The following is a 6000-nucleotide window of genomic DNA, read 5'->3' on the forward strand; positions in this document are numbered from 1 at the left end:
CATGACAATGGCCCAGTACTATATTTCTTCAGCACTGTTTAAACAATATTTCAGGTTATTATTCGGCATGGGATTGCTAATTCATCTCCTGCAACGTCCAGCTCTCCCTCAAAGGACTGATGGAGGATAAGGCTATTGGTGGCTTATAGGGCATGATGGCTGTCTACTGCCTCCAGTATGAGAGGCGATATTCCTCTGCAAGCCAGTTTCGGGGAACCATGTCCAGAGAGCGCTCTTGTGCTCATGTCCTGTTTATGGGTTCCCCATTGGAATCTGGTTGCTCACTATGAGAACAAGATGCTGGGCTGGATGGGCTTTTGGCCTGATCCAGCAGGGGTCTTATGTTCTTAGTTCAGTTGGCTGGTAGTGTAGCCCCAGTGCTTCAGACAAGACTATTTTCCCGCCCTACCTGGAGATGTCAGGGATATGCTCTTCCCCATGCCTTTAAGCAGCCCAGTGCTATACACGTTCTAGGTTCCATCACTTCTGATCCTTCTTGGTTGCTCTGGTGGGAAAAAGCAGAAGCAGGTGCCACACTAGAAGGAAGCTGCATAACCTTGGGCTATGGGAGATGGAGGCATTTATGGCCCAGGCTGAGACTTCTGTATTATTGGGAAGTATTCTGGCCCTGGTGGTTATTATAATGGGTGAGAGGCAGTGTGGTGGTGCTGTGGGTTAAACCACAGAGCCTAGGACTTGCCGATCAGAAGGTTGGTGGTTCGAATCCCCGCGACGGGGTGAGCTCCTGTTGCTCGGTCCCTGCTCCTGCCAACCTAGCAGTTCGAAAGCACATCAAAGTGCAAGTAGATAAATAGGCGCCGCTCCGACGGAAAGGTAAACGGCGTTTCCGTGAGCTGCTCTGGATTAGTCATGCTGGCCACATGACCCGGAAGCTGTACGCCGGCTTCCTCGGCCAATAAAGCGAGATGAGTTCCACAACCCCAGAGTCGACCATGACTGGACCTAATGGTCAGGAGTCCCTTTACCTTTTTATTCTGGCCCTGGTGGGTATTATAGTGGGTGAGAGGCAGTGTGGTGTGATGGTTAGAGTGGTTTGAGTGATGGACTTGTTCCTGGGAGACCAGTTTCCAAAACCCCACACAGCCATGAAACTCACCAGGTGACCTTGAGTCCATCACTCTTTCAGCCTAACCTACCTCACAGGGCTGTTGTTAAGATAAATGAAGAGAAGGAGAACCATGCAAGCCACCTTAAGCTTAATAGACATTTAATTGTATGGAAGTGCAATGGGAACAAAAAGGAAGGATTTTGGGGCACGTAATAGCAGCTGCAGGGTGAACCACATGCAGTTCAAGGCAAAATGCCTTTATCTGGACTCTTTAGTAAATGGTTTGGGACTGATGTGCTAGAGAAACAATGCCTTCCTTCCTGTGTGCAGATCATCTGGATTCACAATAGTTAGCAAAGGCAATCTTGCCCTGCATTCAGAAAAGATAATGACACCTGAAAGGTAGGGGAATAGAAGTCACAGGTCATCGTAATTACTCTTGATATTAAAGGAGACAAAGCTGAGAAGGCGCCGAATGCCCAGATCAGAGTAGCTGAAGGAATTATTGAATCCTCTGTGGGAAATGACTGTTAAATAGACAAGACACTGTCTAATGAGAGATCAATGTTTTGAAGCATTGATCTGCACCCGTCGCTATGAGGAAAAGAAAGATTTCTCTTCCATGTTCCTGAAGTCCAAGACAAAAGAAAAAGCATTTCCTACGGGAAGCGTCAGATGCATTCATACTGCCAGAACAGTAGGTCTTGAAGAGATACAGCGTGTTTCCTCGAAGGATAATTTTCAGGTTCTTAGATTATTAATGAAACTTCTTCCCCCTCCCCAAAGCTCTCATCACAGCGTTGGCATCACCAGCTCTCTGGGGAGGCTGCCACGTTGTATACATAATGCTTTAACTTGTGTCATTGTTCGCTCCCCCTCTCCTTTTTTCAAAGCCAAAGATATAAAAGAAACCTGTTTAGTCTATAGAATCAAAGAAACGGATGTAGTTTTATTTCCAGGGAGCTTTTGACTGATGGGCTTGAAGAGAATGTTAATGCTGTCTGTGATTGGAACAAAGAAGGAGTTGGTGTCAGCGAAGTCCCATGTCTTGCCTGGGGCTAAAGAGCCTTAAGTCGCACAGCGTGTAGATGGGGAAAACAGGAATGCCTCCACCCTCCTCATCCCATCATGTCCTACCCCTTCTAGGCCCTGAAGTGTGATGCGCCCTCCTCCTGGACAAGCTGAGGATCACAGACCTGCATGAAGCCACAGCAGCCTTTTGCATACTGAACCTTCGCTCCAGGTTCCCAGCCAAAGGTAGCTAGGAAAGAGAGAAAGAGATGGCTGCTGCCAGCTTGAAAGCTTTTCTGACATCTGTTTCTCCACTTGCTGTGTTGATGCATAATGAGAGCCAGAGCTAAGAATGCAGGGCTTTCAGGTACAATAGAACTGAAGATTGCTTCATATATTTTTTAGGTTTGGCGTGTGCGGCAGAAATAATAATAATAATAATAATATTTATTACGGCCATAGGTCCATACAGATAAAAACAAGACATAAATAACAGCTTGTGCACGTGGGGAAAAACAGCCGCTAAAACACCACTGTAACAATAAAATACTATGAGATGGAATGACATACTGCGCCTTAATTAGCTTGTAGTGCTCCTTGGCAACGCTTTTGGGTAAGGACAGCGACCAGAAACCTAGCCACTTTCAGGGTCGTATGGGTATCCTTATCCTGCAAGATTTGGGCAAGGTGGAATTTTGGTGGGGTACCCTCTAGTTTCTGCATGATTGATCCCAACAAATTTGCCCGTGGCACGTTGAACAAGGGGCAAGTGAACATAATGTGCTGAAGCGACTCCGGCGTCTCCTTATCACATTCGCTCATGGCGGAGGCTTGGCCCTTTGAGAATCTATGTCTCAGGACATTGGAGGGAAAAACGTTAAACCTCGCTTTGGTGAAGGCCAGCCTATGGGCAACAGTCGAAAGGGAGGAGAGGTATGATGGAACGCAGTAAGTTAAAGTAATACCAATGTTCTGGGGCGAACAAACACCTCCCCCCAGCGTATAATTTCGCTGTAAATCGATGTCATCCAGTCTTTGGCGGATCAGTCTTTGAGCAGTGATTTGATCTAGTTTTAGGGAATCTAAGGGAGAGATTCCATAACTCAGGAGTTTGGCATGAATTCTACTAGTCCAAAGGCTGCAGAATTCATCTCGCCATAAGCATTGGACAAGGTAATGGTCTGGTAATCTATGCCACAATGATAACCAATAACTGAAGACTTGCTTCCACAGGCAAGTTTCTAAGGATGCGATCTTCAATTCTAGTCGCATGGCTGCGTTACTTACGCACAGGGGGAGCATTAGGATCCGACGTAGGAATTGGTTTTGCAGAGTCTCAAGAGGAGCAAGATCTGTCATCACGGCCCAGAGCGGGGCAGCATAGGCAAGCGCGGTAACCACTTTTGCCTTGAACACCTTTAGGGCCGAGGGAACATGCAAAGCTCCATCCGAAAAGAAAAATCGGAGGAGCGCATATGACAGAGTTTTGGCCTTATTAAGTAGGTGTTGAATTTGTGCTTTCCACCCCAAATTGTATTGAAAAATAACTCCTAGGTATTGAAATTTTAGGACTTGCTCTATTTTTGCTCCGCCAAGCTTCCATTCGTATAATCTCCGACTTCTGGCGAAAATCAGAATCTTAGATTTAACATGGTTGATGGTTAATTGGTTGAGTTGACAATACGTGGCAAAGATCTTCAGAGCTCTGGTTAGTCCAACACGTGTATAAGATAGAATTACCGCATCGTCCGCATATAAAAGGAGTGGACAGCGGTAATCCGCTAGTCTAGGCGCGTGTGTACTTGGAGATGAGTTGACTAGGGGTGCTCGCATGTCGCTGATGAATAGGTTGAATAGGCAGGGAGCCAATATACATCCTTGGTGCACTCCCTTGTTTATTGGTATCGAATTTGTGAGGTCGCCCGCAGGAGTAAGTCTCACTCTGGCATGGGTACCTTCGTGGAGCTGACTTATAAGCCATAGGAGTCTTCTATCGATGCCCTGTTTCGCAAGTTTCTCCCAGAGAATATTTCTAGGAACGCTGTCAAAGGCTGCCTTTAGATCTAAGAAGGCAGCACAAAGGTAGCCCCGGGGAGGGGAGGAGTACTTCCGTGCCAGATGGTAAAGAACTATCGCATGATCAGTTGTAGAACGTTTAGTTCTGAACCCTGCTTGTTCATGGCCAATCTGGTTAGTCTCATCTACCCATCGCGATAGTTTAGTCAGCAAAAAGCTGGCATAAATTTTCCCTATGATCGAGAGGAGGCTGATGTTACGGTAGTTTTCCGGCTCCATTGGAGAACCTTTTTTATGAATTGGTACCATAATGGCCTCCTTCCATATTTTGGGGATGAGACCGGAAGCGTTGATTGCGTCGAAGGTTTTGGCCAAGATGCCAGCCCACCATTTTGGGTGTAGTTTGATGGCTTCAGCAGGGATCAGGTCGGGCCCTGGGGCTTTGCCCGGTTTCAGCTGGGCTATTAGCTTAGCTATTTCGTCAGGATCGGTGGGAGGCCAAATAGGTAGGTGGGAAAACAGATGCATCAGATGGTCGGAGGGAGCATCTGCCTGTGAGAAACATTTCTTCAGGAACAATTCCCATGTCGGTGCTGGGATGACTGTGCGGCAGAAATATTGAGGCAGGCACGTTTTCTAGCAAGGCCCATCACAGCATGTATTCAAGATGAAATATCAGAAAGCACTGGGGTAGTACAGTGGTGCCTCGCAAGACGAAATTAATCCGTTCCGCGAGTCTCTTCATCTTGCGGTTTTTTCGTCTTGCGAAGCATGGCTATTAACGGCTTAGCGGCTATTAACGGCTTAGCCGTTAATTCATACATACATACCCACATTTCGTCTTGCGAAGCAAGCCCATAGGGAAATTCGTCTTGCAGAACGACTCAAAAAACAGAAAACTCTTTCATCTAGCGAGTTTTTCGTCTTGCGAGGCATTCGTCTTGCAGGGCACCACTGTATCTGGTGCTCAATCGAGAGGAAGACTTGCCAACCATCTCCTCCCCACTACAACTTCTGGGCCTCTATCCTCATAAAGGCCCTCTGGATGCTTGGAGGATTCCACATGTGGAAGTTACATCTGACTAATTCTCAGAGATTCCTCAGTCCCACAGCAACCCCACCACCCAATATCTCAGGCCTTTCCTTAAGACGTTTGACCCGAGGGAGAGCCTTATGGGAAACACGATGTGCTGCAGGGCAGAAGAGACAGTGAGGAATTCCTTTTGCACAACTGAGTGAGGCACTGGATGCCATTCATTGTGTATGAAGAATATTTCTGTTGCAGTGTCTTTTCAACACGTGAGACTTTTGCATTTTAGTCTCAGTTTTTTAATTTAATTTTTTAAAAATCCAAGTTTATTTTCCGAAAGAGTCAATGAATTTAAGCAACATTTGAGGCTGATCTAAAAGGACCTGTATGCCCTTTTTACTTTTCCTGAAATATCCTGGATAGCTTAACATGTTCTGAAGATCCTTGTTTTGTTGCATTTTTCTTTAAAAAAATTGTGCCTGTTTTTGTCCTTATTGCCCTGTTTTTTCTTAGTGATTGGTTTTATTGATCATGTGCTTGGAGAAATATGGCCTAACATGTTGCTGTGCCAATAACCCCAATTCTGCCTTTAAAAGCACAAAGAAAACACCTTTCATTTTCAAGGCAATACAAGAGTAGTGATTGTTCTAGCTCCCAATGTACTAAATATGTTGCTTTACTTGCTGTGGTTATGGATATGTTGGTAAGGCAATGGGCTTATTTCTGTATACCGTAAGGGGGTTCAAATCTCAGTTCCCATGCAACACCAAGCAATGGCTGGATGATGCCTGTGGTTCCCGCTTTCCCTCCCTCATGCATTTCTGTTGTTTTAGTTACATAATTCAGCAAACTGTGCTTTTCACTTCCCCTGCAA

This window comes from Podarcis pityusensis, assembly GCF_964106645.2.
Source record: "Podarcis pityusensis genome assembly, chromosome: 5".
Classification (NCBI taxonomy): Eukaryota; Metazoa; Chordata; class Lepidosauria; order Squamata; family Lacertidae; genus Podarcis; species Podarcis pityusensis.